Here is a 20,570-nt window from a genome sequence, read left to right as displayed (position 1 = left end):
TGGTGGTGGTATGTGATGGTCGCATATGGCACTGGTAGCATGTCCGCTGTTACAGCGCGCCGTATGGCGTGGTGGCATTGTGTGTAGAATGTTACCTACGTGGGGGGTCAGGTGCAGCGTGTGTGGAAGTCACATTTGCACTGAGTTGGGAGTGATGGCAGTGAGGTATAGTGGGAGTGAACGTGTGCGGAGCTGCGTCGCTTGTGGTTTGTGTGCATGTAATATGGTATGTTGGCATTGCACGGCCGATAGCGCACCTGCACACGCAGACTTGGTGAAGTTTACACGTCACCACCAAAGAGCACTCACAGGCTTGTGCCCATCAGCAATCACTCATTCCCACACTGACCCCGGTGGCTTCTTATTAGTGGTGTGTCACTGCAATGACATTAGGGCTCACAGCACATTCTAGTGCCCCTCATTCCACAAAGATGCAGTAAGTGTCCACTGAGCCCCAGGCACTATGAATTAGCAACTACAGAAAGCGTGCCCTAAACTCAGACAAAAGCCCAACTAGCTGTGCAGACTGAACCAGTCTCTTTACCTCTTTGGCCTCAGTTGCTCATCTGTGAGATGGGAATGCTAATACTGTGGTTAACAAGGCTTAAATGAGATAATGCATGTCACAGCCTGCTGTCTGGCACTGAGTGGATGCTCACTAGATGGTTATTACTTTTTAATTGTTATTGTTAAGACAGTGTCAATTGCTGAGGATACAACAGTAAGCAAATAGGCACTGTCCCTGCCTCCACAAGCTTGCCAGGTTTGCAGGACATTTAGCCTTGATAAGTAGAATAGCATAAGTAAAATTTATCATATTTGCCAGACTAAGCATGAGTCTGATGTGCTAACTACTACCACATATGGCCAGCAGCCATCAGTTAAAGCAATCAACCATGACAAAGGAGAAAAACTTATTAGTGGAGGTAAAATAATAATTTTTTGAACCAGAGAGGCATCAGATAGCCAGGTTCAGCCTAATCTCGTGTGTGTGTGAGTGTGTGTGTGTGTGTGCATCTCCCTGCACACTCAAGGATTTTAAGGGAATGTCAGCTGACATGACAGCAGCCTAACCCCTGTGGGCTGCCTGCAGTCTATAGCAGGGCACCACTGACCATATCCAACCCAGGAGCTGGGCCCTTCAGAGTGTCCACCCAGGAAGCCAACACATGCCAGGTGGTGCGGTCAGGCTGACCCTGGCCATTTCCTACCGGGCACTGGCCCATGGCCACACAGTCCATGTGTCCAGCCCCACCCAGGGAAGGAATCTGATCTCAGGACAGCCTCAGGCCTCTGCCTTTCAGAGCAGACCCTGCCCACCTCCCACCAACCCCCACCCCACCCAGCCTGCCCCACTTGGGAAACAAGCCATGCCTCACCAACCAGGGTGAACAAGAATGGTTCCCTACAGATTCGGTTCCACCCCAAACCTGCAGGAAGGTGAAGCAGATTGCCCCAGGCACTGTGGCCACGCCTAGAGATTGCCAGTCAAGATATGGGGAGAAAGGCAGGGAGCTGTGATGATGTGACGAGAAGGAGGGGCCCATCGGAGCCTTCTCTGTCACCCATACAGACCCAAGCTCAGAGCTAAGCTCCTATGGGCACTTCCCTCCACATGGTGTCAATAGCAAAAGTAAAGGTGCAGGGTGCCAGATGGCACCCTAGGGGTTAAGCACTCCATGCGGATTCCCTGTGCCATCCTCACAATGGCCTTAGGAAGTAGGACTATTATTATCCCCATTTCCGATGAGGAAATGAAAGGACAGGAAGGTTCAGTAACTTACTCCATATTGAACGGCTAATAAGTATCTAGACCTCAAACCCAGATTTTGCTCTTAACAAAGTGAACCAAACTCAGGCCCTGCACTTCCCAGGACAAATACAGACAAAGAAGTGGAGGTGAGGTCCTGCATCTTAGCAGACATTTGCCAGGCACCTGCCAACTGCCAAGCCAGGGCTGAGCTGTGGGGACACAGAGAATCAGACTCGGTCAATGCCCCCTAGGAGTGAGCAGAGCATCAGGGAGCTGGGTATAAGAAGAGAAGGAACGCTAGAACCAAGCAGAAGGCAGTGGGAGCACTGAGGGCCAGGATCAGGAGCTCTTAGGCTCAGGGGGCACAGAATTATGGCAAGGCTATCATGGGAAACTTCCTGGAGGAGGTGTCATTTAGGCTGAGCTTCAAAAAATGCCAAGGGGTCACACACAGTCTGTGGACCAACAGCATCAACATCACCCCAGAGCCTGTTAGAAATGCAGAATCTCAGGCCCTACCCAGACCTGCTGAGTCAGAATCTGAGTCTTGACAATTTGTACACATGTTCAAGTTTGAGCAGCGCTGGTGCAAACCAACCCAGGACGCATGCACAAGGCTGGGCAACACTGGAGGGAGTAGGACAGGCACCGACTCCCCCAAATGCATGAGGAGTGATGCCATCATCACCCCACCCCACACACCCCAACCCACAGACACAACTGACTGTTTATGGGCAGGCTTCAAGTTGCCAAAGAACTATTGATTTCCAATGTCCACCAGCAGGACAGCAGGATCCTTGGGGACCTGGGAAAGGGCCGACACCCAAGAGAGGCCCTTCCATCCTCAGGGAGCACCCAGCTTTGCAGAAAGTAGGACTGGCCCCTCCTTGTCTTTATAATCCTCATTACTGATGTCCCCCGAAAAGCCCAACAGCACCAGGAGAAGAGGGACAGGGCCATGGGCTTGCTGGGGCAGATGGTCCCAAATCAACTGAGCAACTGCGCTGCAAAGTCCCAATGCCAGGCCAGGGACACGAGACAAACTACAGCATCCCTGCCATCAGGGAAGCCCCAAGTCCATCTCAAGAGGGTGGACATCAGCAAGACAAGCCTAGCTCTGTGGAAGTGAAGTCATCAGCCAGGATAGAAGTACAGGAGGAAAACAGGAGTCAGAAGACGCACTGCACACCTGTTCATTTCCACATGCCCTGGGTACCACCACACTTGAGTCCTGAGCACACATGTGCACATGTATGCACGGGCTCTGCATACACATGTGCACAGCAGGCATGTCAACGAGGAAGCCAAGTACAGTGGAGCCCAGTGGGGGCCCCAAGGCTGGTGCAGAGCCAGAGGAAAAGGGTGGGCAGGAAATGCCACCTCCTCCTGAGAGAACTGGTTCAAGGTAGCACCAGGGAGCCCGGGATACAGCACCAACCAGCAGGCAGAGCAGAGGTGCTGGAGCGCCCCCCTGCCAGGGGTCCGAGTCAGGGTTGCAGCTACCTGGGCATGCTCACACACAAGCACACACACAAGTGCATGCATCCACGTGCACACGCGGCACAGAATGCCCTACCCGGTGGACTGCTCACCATGGTAACAGAGTGGCCACCTCTCAGCTCCAGTCACCACCTGATGATTTCTGAGGCCCCCTGTGCTGCAGAGGGAGCAGCTCTAACAAAGGCGCAGCCCAGGCTGCCTGGCCAGGGGTCCGTGGAGCCGACTCGCTGGCGCATGCCTGCCACGCTCCCCCGGTGAGCTCGGGGCCACCGCGTCTTCCTACCCAGCCTGCCTGGCTCCACTTAGCTCAACTCCCCACAGGCTCCCCAGCCGAGCTAATGAGAAACTCCCCAGCTGGCCCCATATAAAAATGCATTTCATAAGTCTTTAAAATACTGGGAAATTCTACATCTACTTAGTGAGACTTTTCTGCTCCTTTAAAATGTCTCTTGGTCCTCATCAAAAAGACGATTAGGCTGGGAGCTCAAGCACAAAAGGTGGATGCCACCAGCACACCAGCCTGAAGCCAAAGGGTGTCCAGGCAGCTTGCACCACGGGCCACAGTCACACGGCTCCAGGCAAGTATCATGGGTGGGTGAGACATCCCACAGGCGACCCAATGCAGGACAGTCACTGGGGGAAGTGTTCAAAGTGAGACCCAGTGGGGGGCAATGGACACAGACGAGGGGAACAGTCTCTCCAGCCTTGATTTGGGGATTGAAAGAAAAAGTTGGAAGGTGCTGGGAGCCCCTAAGAAAATCTCCAAAGGAGAAAAAAAAGACCACCCACACAAAGATGTTCATCATGGCGTTATTTACAACAGCCATCACCTAAAGCAGTCCGAACGTCCAACAGGGGAGAGGCGGAGAAGAACATTCATGCCCATCCACTCGAGGGCTCCAGCACAGACACTAAGGTGGGAGGTACATGGGTCCCAGAAACACAGGAAGCTCAGGTCCAACAGGAACTACAAGGAAATCCACTGCGAGTACAGCGTGGACTTCATGCAGAAGCTTATAGACGAACAGAGCTTGAAAGGGGACTGGGAGAAATGCAAACGCAAGTGCAGAAGCACAGGGGTGTGGGTGGAGTTTCTGTGAAGCCATTGAAATAATAAATATGCGCTCCAGCAAAACACAAGCAGGGCGGGAGGCAGCTCCGCGTGGTTCAGAAGTGCAGGCGGGACTGCACGGAGTAGCCTTGCCCCCCCATGGTGAAAGGCCCAGGCTTCTGGACATTTCTGTCCATTTTCCCAGCCAAAACCTGGGGGCAAAGGACTACAGGGGATGAGGCTGTCGCCTTGGTCAGGAGCAAGGACCCCGACCATTCTCCTCACCCCACCTTTTATCCAGAACCAGGCTAAAAGAAAAATGAGAGGCTTCAAGGCATTCTTCTCAAGGAGGTCCCAGGACACCAGCTACCCCAATGCCGCCGGCTCTACCTCCCATCTGAGGAAGTCCCAGAGCCTGCAGTCCTATCCCCACCTTCCCCTGCAAACTGCCCCCATGCCCAACACCCAGATGTGGAAGGAGGGCTGGGGACAGGGGCTGGAGGTGGTGTGAGTCCCTGCAGAGAGCCTGGCCCAGTGTTTTCCAGGCCTGGCTTTGAACATAGGAGATGTGTGCAAGGTCTTCAAAACATGTACCTCCTCTCCTTCCAGGCAGCAAATCCCGAGGGCTGGCTTCAGTTAGACTCTTCTACCTGACCCAGGAGTGACCTGGGCACAGAGCTGACTCCAGAGATTCTCCTCTAAAACAAGGCATGGGACCCGCATTCTCACTGGCACATCTGCCATCTACAGTTGAGGCACTAAATTCATGCCTGAGCTGCCTGGGTTCAAATCTCTGCTCTGCCGCTTCTTGGCTGAGTGACCTAGAAGCAAGTTACTAGCATCTCTGTTTCTCAGTTTTCTCATATGCATGTGAAAAGCAAAGGAGACCTGGCTCCTAGAAGCACCTCGTAAATGGGAGTGACGGTTCCTATTAACTGGGGCAAGAACACCTGTCCCATGGCAGGAAGGCCTAAAAGTCTGATCACAGTGCAACACAAATAAGGTCTCAGGCTGCGGGGCCATCACAGTCAACTGATGATACTGAGTGTTCCTCTCAAACAAGTATGTCTGTCACCATGCCAGAAATAGACTTACCTAACCTGCCCAGGCATTCACAAGAAGTATGTGTCAATGAACTAACTGTGTCCTGTCTCTGGCACACCCACAGACCCTCCTCTTACTGCTTCTCCCTGCTGCTGTTCCAGAGCTGCCATGCTGGATAGAATCCATGGAGCAGACTCTGCCCAATCAGTCCCAAAACCCAGCCTGGTGAGGTGGAAGATTCCAATGAGACTCTGACTAGACAATTACATACAAATGATCTCCTTACCCACTTCAGGCTAAGCATAGTGGTGCATGCCTGTAGTCCCAGATGCTTGGGAGGCTGAGACAGGAGGATTGTTTGAGCCCAGGAGTTCGAGACCGACCTGGGCAACATAGCAAAGCCCTGTCTCAATAAAAAAAATAAAAATAAAAATAAATAGACGTGCAGCTTCAGCTCCCAGAACAAACTCAGTGATGGGGAAAGAGGAGGTAACTTTCCACATGATTGTGTGGGTTCCCTGAAAGCCCACATCATAGACCTAAGGATCATGCATGATGTTTCTGATATCTGCCACTTAGAGACCTCATTCCAAAGGTCTTGTAGGAAGAGGGAGGAAGTGCTGAAGGTAAGATGCGTCTCCCTACCAGGCTGGGATGGGCGGGAGAGGGGGTGGTTAGGGTTAGGGTTAGGGTTAGTGCCAGATTGGGATAGGCAGCAAAGAGGGGGATTAGGGTTAGCATTAAAGTTAGTGTTAGGGTTAGTAGCAGGCTGGGATAGGTGGGAAAGAGGGGGTTAGGATTAGGGTTAGGGTTAGGGTTAGTACCACGCTGGGGTGGGTGGGAAAGAAGGGGGTTAGCGTTAGAGTGGGGTTAGGGCTAGTAGCAGGCTTGGATGGGCGGGAAAGAGGGGGGTTAGGGATAGCGTTAGGTTTAGTACCAGGCTGGGATGGGTGGGAGAGATGGGGGTTAGGGTTAGGGCTAGTGCCAGGCTGTGACAGGCAGGATACAGGGGATTTGGAGACGTTGCTAGGAGGTAGGTCAAAGGCACTGGGAGCCTTTGGAAGGCCGGGGCTTACACATCACAAGGTCAGGAGATCAAGATCATTCTGGCCAACATGGTGAAACACTGTCTCTACTAAAAATACAAAAATTAGCTGGGCTTGGTGGAACATGTCTGTAGTCCCAGCTACTGGGAAGGCTGAGGTAAGAGAATCATTTGAACCTGGGAAGTAGAGGTTGCAGTGAGCCAAGATGGTGCCACTGCCCTCCAGCCTGGCAACAGACCAAGACTCCATCTCAAAAAAAAAAAAAAAAAAAAAAAAAAAAAATCCATGAGTTGTCCAGAATGAGATACCTTCATACCTACTAGGAAGGTTAGAATTTACAAAAAGGAAAATAAGAAATGCTGACAAGGATCTGGAAAAAGTAGAATCCTTATGGGCAGTGGGAATGCAAAATGCCTGGGAAGGTCTGGTGGCTCCTCCAAAGGTTAAATATAAAGTTACCCTAAGACCCAGTAATTCCACGCCTACAAATACACCCAGAAGAACTAAAAACAAGCATTCAAACAAAAACTTATACATTGCCAGGTGCGGTGGCACACACCTGTAGTCCCCACTACAAGGGGAGGCTGAGGCAGGAGAATCACTTGAACCCAGGAGGTGGAGGGTACAGTTAGCTGAGATCGCGCCACTGCACTCCAGCCTGGGCGACAGAGTGAGACTCTGTCTCAAAAAAACAAAAATAAGAATAAAAAAGTAAGTGGATCAGTGGTTGCCTGGGACTGGCAGGGGTGGTAGCTAGGGATACAGTGTTTCTTTTTTATTATTTTTTTTCTTTTTCTTTTATTTAGTTAGTTATTTTAGAGGCAGGCTATCACTCTGTCACCCAGGCTGGAGTGCTGTGTCATGATCAAAACTCACCGTAACCTTGAACTCTTGGGCTCAAATGATCTTCTTGCCCCAGCCTCCCAAGTAGCTGGGATTACAGGTGTATGCCACCATGCCCAGGGCTATTTTGTTTTGATTCTTTGTAGAGACAGGGTCTCACTATATTACCCAGGCTGGTCTCAAACTCCCAGGCTCAAGCAATCCTCCTGCCTCGGCCTCCCAAAGTGCTGGGATTACAGGCGTGAGCCACCGCTCCTGGTCCAGAGTTTCCTTTTAAGGACATGAAAATGTTCTAAGTTCACTCTAGTAATGGTCACATATATCTCTAAATATACCAAAATTCACTTTAAATGGGTGAATTGTACGATATGTGAATTATATCTCAGTAAAGCTGTTTTTAAAAAGATATAAGCTGGGTTGGTTTAAGAATCTAAAGATTTCTTATGAAAATCCAGCTTTCTGACTTTTCTTTTAAAACCTCTGAAGATCTGGCAACTCTGGACCCAGCCAGAATTCTGGCAATTCATGGCCCAGCTGGTAGGAGCTGAGGGCCAGCCATCCCCTTTGCAGGGTCTGTGTCACCATCCACCGTGGCCCCCTCATGTATCAGCCCACCTGGGCCATCAGCCTGCCTCAGGTGGGCCTCTGAGTTTGTGACCCTGGCAAGGTTTTCCCATTTGCAAAGGACTTTCACATTTGTAAGGAGTTCACACCTATGGCCTGGCAAGGCGGGAGAAGTTGGGGTTGGCGGGAGAAGAAGAATGGCCCACGAATAACCCTGAAATCACACATGAAATCCTGTGTGTGTCCAAAAGAGAATCCACGCACTTCCACTGGATGCTCAAAGGCACCTGTGGCTCAAAACAGGTTAAGAACTCCAGCTCCACACCTCCAAGGCAACCCCACATCTTGACTCCAAATGAAGTGCTCCTTCCCCTGGGCCTCACCATCAGCAGCCCCATTCGCCAGCAAGCGGCATGAGTGGGCCTGCGCACTCTGCTCCCCACACCCCCGCCTCCGGACTGCGGGATATTGCCATGAGCTCATCATTTCGCTCCTTTCCCTGCCAGGCAAGGCCGGGCTCTCCATCACTGTCAGGGCCCCTGCTCAAGGGCACAGAAGGAGCAAGCCTGGTTGTTCCTGGGGGCGGAGGGCCACAGGGTCCCCACTAGCAGGGTGGCCAGCGGGCACCAGAGGTGAGTGAAGATGCAAACTGCACATTCTGCTTCTTTATTGCAGTTCTCCATCACACGCCCAGGGCTGGGCAAAGCAGAAGAGAGGAAGGTGCGTGAAAAGCTCTGGGCCAACAGAGCCCCCGCAGAAGAGGAGCTACTCCATGCCTTACAGCTCTCCCTTCCTCCTGGTAAAATGCCCTCAGCCCAGGGCCAATGGGGGCCTGTGAGCAGGACCCACCTATGCCCTGCAGCCACCATGCCTGTCCTGCCAAGGACCTTCCAGAAGTCGCCATAATGCCCCGCTTTCAGGTCCTGCTCAGCTCTCCACATCCTGATGCCAGGTGGTGCAGAGGTGAAACCACAGGCTCTGGCTTCCGGAGGACTTGGGTTCGAGACCCTGATGCACAGCCTGCCAGCTGGGGACCGTGGATTCACTACTGTACTGCTCCAAGCTCCTTCCCTCATCTGTCAAATGAGGATGGGGTTTCTCAGTAGCAGTACCAAGGGTGGCCTGGGAGGTTTTGCTCCCCTATAATCTTCTTTGTCACCTGCTGCCATTCTCTGATGTGGCCAAGTGACATTTTCTCAGTTTAATGAAAAGTATTAGACAAAAGCTGCTTTCACCAGGCCTTTGGCCCTGTTGTCCACCAGATGGCTGTCCCTAAGCCAAGCCCACAGAGAAATGATGGAGCTGCTGCTGGAAGCGGCACCCACCTCACAGAGCTGTCACGATGGCTCAGCGAGATGTTGCAGGTAGAGTGTTCACTCAGTGCCTGGCACACACTAAGTAAGTGCTCAATAAATGTGACATTGCCCACGTCGAGGGCCACCTCCCACACTGACTTCTGCCTGCCACCCAGGCTTGGAGCCATCTCACACACCCCATGCTCAGGGAATACAAGCTGACTTTAATAGCTCAAGTCCAATAGAACTGGGAATGAAAATTTATCACATGCACGGCACAAACTAAAAAAAACAAAACAAACAAACAAAAAAACACCAGCAAAAATGAGCCAAAGAAAACAAAACAATTCCTGGCCTGGCTGTTTGGTTGTGGATTATCCACTGCCGGGGATGCTCTGCCCTCCCTCTCCCCATCGCTGAGCAGAGAATTCGAAACTGAATGGCACCATGGCGAGCCGTGGCTGTGGAGTCACAAGGAGCGTGCATCCTCCTACATGCACGAGGCATGCTCAGCTCTTGCCTGGAAACTGGCAAATCCCACAGCTCCCATTATTCCCAGACAGCCCAGAGAGGCCCTAAGACTGGCCGCCCAACTATGGAATTACAGAACTGCAGACTCCAAGGCCCTACCATCAACACTGCCCTTGCCTTCTGCAAGCTGGGAGACACCTCACTGCCTAGGGATGCAGCCAGGGTGCTTGACACCCCCTTGCCCAGGGCTTTCTGTCTATAGCAATCACTGCCAGCACCCTCCTTGCAAGCCACTGATGTTCCCATCTGTCTGCATCACCTCTGGCCCCACTGGGAAAGCAGCTGGGAACGAGGACCTTCTGTAGACAATATGGGGCTGAGTACTCTCCTAGTTCAGGGGTTTGAGGTACAGTGGGATCCTCTCCAGAGCAGGCAGCAAGCGTAAGCCCCTGCACCCCTCATCTCTCACGAGGACTACATCTCTGAGACACAGCGCCTTAGGGTCTTGCTGTTTCCTCCCACCACGGGGAACGCGCTGCCCGCACAGAAGGAGACACACAGGGGGCTACACAGTCCCTTCCCCCAGCCTCCTACCTGCCCAGTGCTGACCCCAAAGCCTGTCCTAGTCCCGGACCTTCCTCCCCAGAATTTGAGCACCACTCACCATGTTGGCTTCAGACAAGTCCCCTCTCTATGGAGGAAGCCCCCTGTCACCAAGGGCCAGGGCACCTGCAGCCACAGCAGTGCACAAGCCTGGGTCAACCAGGATCCTGTGGACTCTGCAGGCAGCATCAGCTCCTGCTGGAAAGGACATGGAGCCAGGGGCCACAGGCTTGGGTTCGAGGTTTCAGTCTCCTTTCCCAAATTTCACTGAACCATCTTCCAACTTCCTGCTGAATCTCTGTATTTTGTGCTATTAACACTTCGTTGTCAACTCCGTTAATTTAGCATCATAGTTAAGTCACAAATGTCTATAATATCACACATTAGACACATAATCATGAAAACATTCAATGTTTATATACCCGATGCCCAACCACGTTTTTGAAATACTGACCCAGAGCAAATCTCTCTTCCTGCTTCAGTTTCCACAACGAAAAGAGGAGAAGCTTGGACTAAATGCTCCATCACAGGCTTCCTAAGGCCTTAAGATTCTGCAGGACTGAAGCAGCTCCAGCTTCCCCAGGAATCCAGAAAAAGCCGGTCAGGATCCCAGGGCAGGCCTGGCCCAAGGCAGGGGAGGAGGACAAGCAAGGGGATCCCAGCGACTGCCGGTCAGAGAGCCACGGGCACCACTACCAAGAGAGGCCCTGGCTGCATGCGGAGCAAACAGGGGACCCTGGCCCCCAACTCAGGAGCTCCCCAAAACCCCCCTAAGCCAGTTCTAATCTCAGTACTCATGGGAAGGCTCCAAGCTGCAAAACTTCACAGTTAGAAAAACTTTATTCATCCACCTATTTTTACAGCTAAGAAACTGAGGTACAGGGAAGAGCTTATGCGGGAATCCCATGTCCTGACTGTCATGTCACCCTCGACACCTCACGAGTCTGAGCTCCCTCTGTTACCTCTCCCTGGAGGCATGAGCTCAGCTCTGCCAGCCCTGAGAGTGCAGAGCAGCCCCTTCCAGGGAGGGAAAGAGGAATTCTGAAGTAGACTGGAGTCTTAAAGTCCTATTAAAGTGGCTTTTATGCAATTAGATTGGAATGAATGTGCAGCGACGCCCATAGCAGGGAGCTTCAAGGCTTGTGCAGTGGGAAAATCACCGCCCATCTGAACTGTGCCCACTAGAAGGAAACATGGCCCTCAGGAGAATAAGGGAATATTAGTCTCTGTATGTAATAGATTTTATTGACCATATGGAACTGATATAAAAATCGTGTTGCATGGGGTAGTCTGGACTGGAGGCAGGAATGTGACACAAAGAATATCATTTCCATAAACAGTTGGGTGGCTTTCTGAGTTCCTGGACCAGCCCCAGGACCCCCTGCAACTCTTCCACCAGACCCCGGGCATTTACCTGCTGCTGTCACGGAGGAATCCCAGGCCAGCGAGAAGTCTGAGGCCTCCCCCTCTTCAACTGAAAGAGAGAACAGAGATGGGCCTGTGAGTTTGAAGACTGTACAAATAGATCAGGTGAGGTGCAGGGTGAGGAAGAAGGAATATTTGTGGGGGTCCTTATTATAATACCCATGACCAGAGGAGAGGGGGCAAAGCCTACAAAGAGGCCTTTATTGGTTTCACAGAGATGTAAAATGATCGGAATAAAACAGGAATAGCAAGTTAAGTGCTGGATCAGTTATAGTTTCCCCAGCCCTGTGCCCCTGGCAGACATCACTAATCAATCTCAGCACTGCCTCAAGAAACCAATAAGGTTGCTTCAGAGATCAGCAAAGTGGTGAGTGCTCATGACCCTGCTGAGATCTGACCCACAGACAAACCTCAGGACATGCTGAGGTCAACTCTCCCAATGACAGCACGTCTGAGCACTGCAACTTATGAGCTGACAACATCAGAAGGCAACCAGCCTCCCCCAACTCCACCCAGGACCCCACAGAACCAAGCTGGGCAGAGACAGGGTGTACCCACCATCCCACACCCCAGGACATAAGCCCAGGCTGGTGGAGGCCATGCACTAGGAGAATATGGGAGAAACACTACACAGCATAATAACACTCCTGTCCTGGAATTAATCCCAGTCTGGGGCATGTAATAATATTAAAGCTGGGTTATGGACTTCGTAAATGGGACTTTGTTTAAGCCAAAAATGTGCATACACAGTATTTTTCAGAATTAATGGCCTTTCTAGCTCTGCATATGTGCAGGCTGAAGCCACCACGAACCACCCAGTTCTCTCTGCACTGTCGATGTTCTTGCTGGCACCACGTGGGTGCACACTGAGCCAGGCACTGTGCTAGGGCTTTGCAGCTATCACTGGGTTTAGTCTTCCTCAGCAGTCTCTCAGAGGGGTGCCTGAGGTCTTACAGGTAGTGAGAGCCATGAAGAGTTTGGGCTCAAACCCAGGGTTGTCTGTCTCCAAGGTTGCTTCGAAAACCATGGTTGACCAGGGTACAAAAGATGCTATCCAGAACCCTAGCAACTCAGATTGGAGGGCAGTGACCCCAACCCACCACATGGAAGGCATGTACAACACACAGGCAGCCACCTTGCAAGTGGAGCAAGCAGGCTGGTTTGTGGTCAGAACCTGAGTTCTAGCACGAGGCACAGCCCAGCTTCAAATCTCAGTTCTGCCTCTTACTAGCTGTATGTGACCTGAGCAAATGATCTAACCTCTGGGTTTCTGTTTTCCCACTTCAAAAATGGAGAAAATAATGGTACCTAAGCCATAGGGCTGCTGGGAGGATTAAATGGGATAACATCTGTGCAGCATTGGGCGCTGTGCCGGCACAGGGTAACTGCCCCCATAATAATGTCAGGGCTGTCATCTGCTGGAACAGTGCCCCAACCAACTGAGTGGGGGTCGCTGCCGTGGCTCAAACAGTCCTGCCTACACGATGCTCAAGCTACCCACTTGACCATTTACCCATGGTCTTCCTCCCCCTCCAGAGCCTCACAGAACAGGTTTCTCTGAACCCTGAGAAACAGCACATGCAAGAGGGAACATCCCTGAGCAACTAGCCAGGGAATGCTAATGAAGTGTGCTCTCTTTTCCAAGCCCGCATCCTGAGAGTGGACAGGCAGGATCAACACAATGAAATGCACAGATAATTTGAGCTGGGACCCAAGCTATTGTTTTACTTAGCTAGTTACAGCTGGAGTGGGTTCTCAAATGTGCAGCTTTATAAATAGCAATCAAGACCTCGTGTCAGACAAAATTGATATTATTCACTAAAATGATTTCAACCAGACAGCCTCCAAAACACGGGTGGCTAATGCCTAAGCTGTTATTAATAGCGTTCAATGCCGTGCCAAAAAATCAGTTTCCCTTACATTTCACCTTTTACTTACATACACACATATAAATATATGGTGCTTCTATTAAGAGACTGCTGCCAGTGTGCAAGGTTACCATGCTGCCATTTTGTTAGACACCTTCAACAAGGTCTCCATGGGTTCCTAAACCTTAAGAATGACATAAAGCTATATGAGCTGATAAAGATCTCAGATATGTTAAATTTGAAATAAAAAGCACAAAAAAATATGTTCAGCAGAATCTCTTTTGTATGCATTAAAAAGACATGTCCAGGGCCGAGCACAGTGATTTATGCCTGTCATCTCAGCACTTTGGGAGGCCAAGGCAGGCAGATCACTTGAGGTCAAGAGTTCGAGGCCAGTTGGCCTACATGGTGAAACCCCATCTCTACTAAAAATGCAAAACTTAGCCAGGTATGGTGGTGCGTGCCTGTAGTCTCAGCTATTCAGGAGGTTAAGGCAAGAGAATCGCATGAACCTGGGAGATGGAGATTGCAGTGAGCTGATATTGCACCACTGCTCTCAGCCTGGGCACGACAGAGCAAGACTCCATCTCAACAAAGAAAGAAAAAAGAAAAAAGAAAGAAAGTGGATCGGTGGTTGCCTGGGGCTGGGAGGGGTAGGAGGGTAGGAGTGATAGCTAAGAATACCGAGTTTCTTTTTTATTATTTTTTTTCTTTTATTGATTTAGTTATCTGCAGGTATCAGGACATTAATACATGACCCCAGTTCTCCTCTGACCTCTGTGCACCCAGGTATCAGGACAAATAGTCCGCACACTTGCACCCATTCAAGGCGGTTTAGTTAAGAAGTGTGACCTCCCAAGTCACTGAACTTGAGGATATCCCAAAGACGTCAAGTCATCCTCTTAGGAAGATCTGGCCTCAGCCATAATGGGAAAGAGAACAGGGAAACATCCACCGTTTTGGAGCCCTGGGGGAAGTCAAGGCTCTGTGCTGGGTCCCAGAAGTCCAGACAGGCCTGCAGGGGTGGAAAGAGGAGGAAAGTGGCCCAGTGCTAACTGGCTGGGGAGGTCCAGAGTGGCAGATCTCACTACAGGCTTCCTGTTCCCTCACTGCAAGCAGCCGCGTGACACAATGCAGTCCCTGGAACCACATCCCTGTGTGGTGAGGGATCTGTGGGTCACCTTACTTATGACTTGGGTGTTAATGCATTTTCCTACAACTGCAGGCACCACCCCACTCACATGCCCTCCTCTAGCCTATATTCTGTTTTTTGAAGGTAGAAGCACACCTTCAAAGGTGAATATGGGCTAGAGGATTCAAAAAACAGAAAAGCAAAAACAGAATATGGGCTAGCAGATTGTTTTATGAGACAGGCTCATGCTCTGTCATACAGGCTGGAGTGCAGTGGTGCGATCATAACTCACTGCAGTCTTGACCTCCTAGGTTCAAGTGATCCTCCCACCCAAGCCTCCTGAGTAGCTGAGCATGTGCCACTTCATCTGGCTAAATTTTTTATTTTTATATTTTTTATAGAGACAGGGTCTTGCTATGTTGTTCAGGCTGGTCTCAAACTCCTGGGCTCAAGTGATCCCCATCTCAGCCTCCCAAAGCACTGGGGTTACAAGCATGGGCCACCATGCCTGGTTTTTGTACACTCTTGATGAGTAAGAGTCAACACCCAACCCCCCACCACCCCCATAAGCCCCTGTGCTACCCGGCAATGAGAGTGAGGTTTTTTCTCCCCACAGCTGCACTCTTCTGTCCAGACTGGGTCTCCAGCAATGGCATCACCAGCAGGGGCAGCAGGCACAGAGGAAGGAGGGCCCATCTGCAGCTGGAGCTGGGTACAGGGGTGGCCTGAGCCCATACTGGCAGCAAGTACTCTCTGGGGGCCCAAGCAGTGAGCCCCCGAAATCCCTAAGGGGGAGTTCTGTGGCCGAGCCCCACTGGACACTGAAGACTCGCAGCTCAGAGAAACCCCAATCCGCACAGGGGTCGATATGGAAAACACACCAAAGGGGCTACTCAGCCGGCCCACGGCACCTTCTCCAGACGTCCCCAGCTCCACGTCTAGTTTTGTAATGTATACAATAATTGGCTCCACTGAAGCCAAGAGACACACACCCCCACCCTACCCCACTTCAAGGGGAACACAGGGACGTCCAATCCTGTGGATGACTGGCATTTGTAAGGTAGGTGGGTGGCCAGGGTGTGTCCACACTGGAGGGTGCACAGAGTATACAGGCATAGGGAGAGTACGTGAAACAAGTGTGTGCACACAGAGAGGAGGCATGAGGGCAAGTGTGTGACACAGAGAGGAGGCATGAGGGCAAGTGTGTGCACACAGAGAGGAGGCATGAGGGCAAGTGTGTGCGCACAAGGAGGGCATGCAGGGTGGATGTGAATACACAGGGAAGGGGCACATGGCAGAGCCCGATTCACCACGACGTGAATGAAGCCCCAGCTCCAGAGCTCTTTGCAAACACAAGCCCCTCTGCGCACTGGAAGGGGTCCCAGCAGTGGGGTTCTGTAGCCCTACATGTTTTGTACCCTTTGCAAAGGAAAGATCTGTTACCTACTTAAGACCTCTCTCTCTCGCTTGCTCTCACTCTCGCTTTTGCTCTCTCGCTCTTTGAGACAGGGTCTTTCTCTGTTGTCTAGACTGGAGTGCAGGGGTGTGATCACAGCTCATTGCAGGCACAACCTCCTGGCTAAGGTGATCCTCCTGCCTCAGCCTCCCGACCAGTGGGGGCCACAGGGACATGCCAGCACACCCGGTAGATTTTTGCAGGTTTTTTTTTTTTTTTTTTTTTTTTTTTTGTAGAGACAGGATTTTGCCATGTTGCCCAGGCTGGTCTTGAACTCCTGACCTCAAGCAACCCTCCTGCCTTGGCCTCCTAAAGTGCTGGGGTTACAGGTGTGAGCCACTGAGCCTGGCCCGCTTTCTCTTTCTACTCCAAACGCTCTTCCATCCCATTTCCTCTCCTATTGGTCACCTTGAGAATGGCCACAGGCATTTTGCATTCTTTGTCTCAAAGGACTCCCCCAGTTGTTTCAGCTGTATGGCCCCACACACGAGCTCTGTGCTGGCGCCAGGCAGTGGACTTCGAGGACCCTCTGCTTAAGCACATGTGCAGGAGTGCACACGCTCATGTGTGGGATGCAGAAAGGCTCTACAGAGGCCCCAGGTCACATGGCCACGCTGCAGCTGCCCACTCCTGCCCCGTGGTCTACCAGCTCCTGCTCGTGACTCCCAGACCTGACCTTGCAGGGCAGCTCCCAGATTAACCCCTCCATAACCCCAACACCTCTCATTATTCCTTCCACCTATTGGTTTCCTGGGCTCTTATCTGCCTCCCTCACTAGGGCATGAACCATGCCTGTCTTGTTCATTGTTGTATCCCAGTGCCTAGCTCAGGGCAAACATAGTGGCAGGTCCTCAACAACAACAACAACAACAACAAAATTTTTTTTTTTTTTGGAAACGGAGTCTCACTCTTGTTACCCAGGCTGGGGTGCAATAGTGTGATCTCAGCTCACTGCAACCTCCGCCTCCCGGGTTCAAGCAATTCTCTTGCCTCAGCCTCCCGAGTAGCTGGAATTATAGACGCTTATCACCATGCCCGGCTAAGTTTTGTATTTGTAGTAGAGACGGGGTTTCACCGTGTTAGCCCGGCTGGTCTTGAACATTTGACCTCAGGTGATCCACTCACCTGAGCCTCCCAAAGTGCTGGGATTAGAGGCATGCGTCACCACACCCAGCCCAAATTTTTTAATCAATAAGCACACAGGATGTGTGGTGACATCCCGGAGGGCCTGCAGCAGGACTGGGCTTTGTTCAGAACCAGGCAGTGGGCAAGGCAGCCACAGATACACCTGTCCCCTCCATGCCACCACTGTCCCCACCCCATCACACTAGAGTCACACCAGCTCTGGGAGCAGGAGTTCACACGTGCCAATCCAGCTCCCTCATGGAGCTCACACCTGCCCTGGCCTTGAGCACAAATCATTCCTGCCTGGGGTCAGGCAGGCACTGAACAGAAAACTCTGGCCACAGAACCTGGTTACCAGATGGATGGAGCAGGGAGTGCTTCCTGCCTATGCAATGGGAATCATCATCGCTCATTAGAGATGGGATCCTTCCCAGGGCTGAGTGTGACTTCAACAATCAGGTGGCCCTGGGAGGGCCCAAGGGCACCACAGTAGCCCCACGAGGAGCTCCTGCTAAAACACTTCACCGGACAGGGCCTTGGAGGCCTTGCCTCCACAGGGATGGAGGGAGCTGCACAGTAAGGTAGGAACGGGTTCGATCTTAAGACTCCCAGCTGTCCTGGGATAATCCCCCCAAGCTGTGGAGCCTGGTGGGCGCCATCCAGCAGCCTCTGGACAAGGGCTGCTGCAGAAAGCCCTTCAAAGGAGCACCAAATACGTCCTGTTAAGAGAACGGGGGTGTTTGTGGCCATCTCTGAAGTCCTGGGGGGCTTCCAGGTCCCTGTGTGAATCAAGATCCTCAACGATGGACAAGGGGCCTAAAGAGGCCAGAGGGCCCTTAGAGGGCACCTGCTTGGTGGCAACAGGTCTAAGACCAGTTCTCACTATTAACCATGATTCCTGGCGTGCGTTAAGAAGGATCCTGGGGCTCTGCCAGGGCTTCAGGCAGATCAGGACTCCACGCTGACACTCAGCTCTGGGGTCACAAGTTGTGGGAGGCTGGTTGATGAATGGGAATATAGAGTCCCCCCAAATGCTGTCGCCCCCAACTTCACAGCAGGTGCATAAGAAGCTGCAACTCTCATGCTCTGGGAGTGGCCACAGCTCGTCCCCATGCACTAGCACAAGCCTTGCCACCACGGAGATCCCTTGTGTGCTGGGTCTCTGGATTTCGGCACAGAGCAAGTGGCATTAGGCAGACACCTGCTTGCACCACCTCCTCCAGGTCACTTGCTCCTGGCCTGGAGAGCAATGCCCTCCATCCACAGGGCTCCCCAATACCTCACAGAGGCAGAAGAGACAGAGCTGGGGAGGGAAACAGAAAGGGAAGGTGAAAGCCAGGCATAGGGTCTGGAAACAGGGCCCAGAACACAGCAGTGGAGCCCAGACAGGGCTGGGGCCCTGCTCAGGAGTTTGTCAAAGTCAGGCAAGATGTGTTTTGGCAGAGAAGTTTCAGGTCAAAGGAAGGAAAGCTTGGGGGCCAGATTCTGAGGCAGACAGTGGCAACAGGTGAATGAGAGACAAACAGAGGCTAGTGCTGGTCCAAGGGTCAGAGGAGGCCTCTAGTAGGGCCAGGGAAGAACCAGAACGCTCCCTTCTGAACTCCAAAATCCACACTAGGGCTACTTGCTCAGCCTGGCTTCACACAGGCACACAGGCACAGAAGGGCACTGTTCTGGGGAAAGGATCCATAGATTTCATCAGAAGATCTAGAACCACCTCCACTCCCAAAATAGCTTTAAGCACCCAGAGACCAATGGCTCTCATTTGCGGAGTTTTCTCAGCTGCTTTCCCCAAGGCCTTGGGAAACCTCCCCGTGCTTTGCTGGCCCCTGGGACGATCCCACCCTTACAGCATCCCATGCCTCCCCAGAGATATCCCTGTCCCAGCAGAGGTGGTGGCCAGGCAAGGGGCACATGACTGCCCCTCCTTAGCTCACCCTTAGCGAAACCCTCTCACACACTGCAGGCCAAGGCCACGACGGGTAAAGGTGACAGCGAGAGCCCCAAGTCTCATTGTCAAGCATGAAACAGAGCGTCACTACTCCTGACTTACTACTGAGCAACCTCCAGGAATGGAAAAGCATAGACCAGGTAGGGAGGCCCAGCAGGGAGAGGGGTATAGGCCAAGCACTGCACAGAAGGCCAAGCAAAGGTGGCAAGAAAGAGCTGAAATGTGACCCACATTCTGTCCACCCGGCACTGTGTCCTAGCGCAGGGCTGCGAATGCCCAGAGAAATGGGTGTCCATTCCTTTGCACAAAAGCATAGCAAATCGCTTCTCTACAGCCCATGATCATCTCTGGCATCACGCTCCTAGGTCAAATGACCAGGGTGAAGTGCAGACAAACCCAGCGAGGAAGCCCACATCCTCCAGGCTCCCTTCAGGTGGGGATGTGTTCAGGCAGTGGGTGGGGTGGGGGTGACTGCATGCAAAAACAAAGGCTCCCTGCAGCTAAAGCTAAAACCACCCAACACCCCCACTGACAGGCCCGTTGCCACCAAGCTCAGACCCTCAGAGAAGCCACGATATGACAGTCACATCACAACCACCTTCGTTTAACTCTCGTGATTCACCCTGACCACTTGCTGAAAACAGAACAAGCTGTTTCAACAGCACAGGTGAGACCGCCTGCCATTATGCCCTGAAGTGAGGGTGAAAGGGACAGGACCCTCTGGCTTTGTCTCATGGGTCTCTCTGTCCACACCCCACCCCCCAATATATGGGCATCTCATCAAAAGGAGGCTGGGTCTAGTATTTAAAGAGACCTATTTTTTAGGCCAGGCACAGTCACTCACACCTGTATTACCAGCACTTTGGGAGGCCGAGGCAGAAGGATTGCTTGAGGCAAGGAGTTCCAGGCCAGCCTGGGAAACATAGCAAGATAGCAAGGAGATAGGTCACCATTAAAAATTTAAAAATTAACCAGACATGGTGGTATGTGCCTGTCATCCCAGCAACTCAGGAGGCTGAGGTGGGAGGATCACTTGAGCCCAGGAGTTTGAGGCTGCAGTGAGCTACGATCACATCACATCACTGCACTCCAGCCTGGGTGATAGAGCAAGACCCTATCTGTTAAAAGAAGGTCAGGTGCAGAGGCTCATGCCTGTAATACCAATACTTATGGAGGCTGAGGTGGGCAGATGGCTTGAGCTCAGGAGTTTGAGACCAACCTGGCCAACATAGTGAAACCCCATCTCTACTAGAAATACAAAAATTAGCTGAGTGAGGAAGAGGTTGCAGTGAGCCAAGACCACACCACTGCACTCCAGCCTGGGTGACAGAGCAAGACTCTGTCTCAAAAACAAAACAAAAAAAATAAACCTGTTTTCAGACAACATGACTCCTAACCAGAAATCTTCTACCCAATCTAGTACTTTTTTTTTTTTTTTTTTTT

The 20,570-nt window shown here is 51.8% G+C and overlaps 1 protein-coding gene across 1 annotated transcript in view; it reads right to left on the bottom strand.

Moving 5' to 3' along the window:
- Positions 1 to 20,570, bottom strand: part of ZNF423 (zinc finger protein 423) — a 313,807-nt gene that overhangs the window by 291,897 nt on the left and 1,340 nt on the right. The window contains 1 exon segment of the mRNA XM_017885564.1: positions 11,585 to 11,644. The gene's annotated coding sequence lies outside the window, so the exon portion shown is untranslated.

This window comes from Rhinopithecus bieti, unplaced genomic scaffold, assembly GCF_001698545.2.
Source record: "Rhinopithecus bieti isolate Rb0 unplaced genomic scaffold, ASM169854v2 scaffold_15185, whole genome shotgun sequence".
NCBI lineage: Eukaryota > Metazoa > Chordata > Mammalia > Primates > Cercopithecidae > Rhinopithecus > Rhinopithecus bieti.
This window is presented reverse-complemented; position numbering and strand designations above follow the sequence as displayed.